Source organism: Euprymna scolopes, chromosome 5, assembly GCF_053919585.1.
Source record: "Euprymna scolopes isolate OS-2025 chromosome 5, ASM5391958v1, whole genome shotgun sequence".
NCBI lineage: Eukaryota > Metazoa > Mollusca > Cephalopoda > Sepiida > Sepiolidae > Euprymna > Euprymna scolopes.
This window is the reverse complement of record NC_136486.1, coordinates 130787183-130789018: the sequence shown is the minus strand read 5'-3', so window position 1 is coordinate 130789018 and position 1836 is coordinate 130787183. Positions and strand designations below refer to the sequence as shown.

The window sequence follows — 1836 nt, the reverse complement described above, 5'->3', positions numbered from 1 at the left end:
AGAAAACAACTATACCATGCTATCACATAATCGATATTAAAAAAAAAAAAAAACGAATCATAATTTTGGAAGTATATTGTATATAACAATTTTGTCGCTGATCTTATAGAGATCGTGGGCGTTTTTCAAAACATATGTATTTATGTTTTTGAAGAATTGGACTTGTTAGTTTGGCATTATATGCAGACTCAAAAAGGATAAACAAGGAATTGACCTCGTAACAAATATTAATCATCAAAGAAGAAAACTGAATTGTTGTGAGCAATTGTTACTGTAATATTTTATATATATATATATATATATATATTATTGTATATATATATATATATATTATTATATATTAAGGAAAAACAAAAGTTTTATAAGATACACATATAAACAATTATACAAGAAAACATGGGGAAACATAGTCATATGTATACCTGTTCACTGTAAACGTGTAATGCATATTTTTATTTAAATTAATCACGTACACAAAAATACAAAACGAGAAAGAAACAAAACTGAAATTTAAAAAAAAATCACAACTGATTGGAATAGGTATACATTAAATAAACATAAATATATACATCGCTGTAGACGCTCATATATATATATATATATATATATATATATATATATATATATATATAGCCGCATATACTAATCTCACGGTCCGTTATACAAGCACATGTCTACAGAAGAATTAACACATGTGTTTTGAAAATGTGAAACAGTGTTATTTAGCTTTAAAATAAAACAAAATATAAAAGCATAATAAAAAGGAGAAGGACATACACAAACAATTAAGATCCGAATTTTAAAACAGATAAAATAACAAAAACTTGACAGCTTTGTCTGTAAGGTAAGTAAAACACTTTGCTTAATACCTTTTAATACTACCATATGGTTCGTTTTCATTATTGTTATTACTGTATTCATAACGTTGTCTTTCCTTTCTTTCAATGCTTTGCTGTGTTTTTTTTTTCATCTTCTATGCAATGCTGATAACGGGGCAATTTTAAATCGTACCCAAATTTATCGGACATATTTTTCTATTATTATTTCAGACCGTTACTTGCAACAAATATTCCCCTTTTACAATGCACTTTCAAAAAATATTTCTTTTTAGAACGAATTTTCAACAAGTAATTCTTTTATAACGAACTTTCAACAACTATTTTATTTTACATCAACAATCAACAAGTATTTCTTTTCAGAACGCATTTTCAACAAATATGTTTTTAGAACATATTATCAACAAATATTTCTTTTTAGAACGCATTTTCAACAAATATTTCGTTTTAGAACGCATTTACAACAAATATTTTTTGTAAACGCATTTTCGATAAATATTTTTTATAACGAATTTTCAACGATTATTTTTTAGAACGCACTTTCAAACAAATATGTCTTTTTTTCTACGCACTTTCAAATAATATTGCTTTTTAGGACGCATTAGCAACAGATATTTCGTTTTTACAACGCGCTTTCGACAAATATTTCTATTTTAGATATTTTCAAACTTTGTATACATAGGTTTGTTTTACATTATAAACAACCTAATATAGTTAATTATTAATTATTATTACAATTATTTTAATTTACTCATTAAGTGATTATCACAATATATTCTCAGTGATTGCTCACCGATGAAAACAAGTGATGTGCCCTGGAGTCTAAGTGACAACAAATCCCCTTAGATATTACGTTTTCATCCCCATTCGATAACAGTTCAAGCTCATTTGGCGTTATGCTAAAAGCCATATAATGTTGTTTTTTGGAGGCAAGGACCGCTTGCTTTCTCTAGAATTTGAATAGCAATAAGTCTTCTCAGAATTCCACTAATATCTGTAT

General features: G+C 26.4%; 1 protein-coding gene across 1 annotated transcript in view; it reads left to right on the top strand.

Moving 5' to 3' along the window:
* The first annotated feature begins 637 nt into the window (after positions 1-637).
* LOC145276970 (terminal nucleotidyltransferase 5C-like) overlaps positions 638-1836 on the top strand; it is a 342060-nt gene continuing 340861 nt past the window's right edge. The window contains exon 1 of the mRNA XM_080128515.1: positions 638-844. The gene's annotated coding sequence lies outside the window, so the exon portion shown is untranslated. The remainder of the gene's footprint in view (positions 845-1836) is intronic.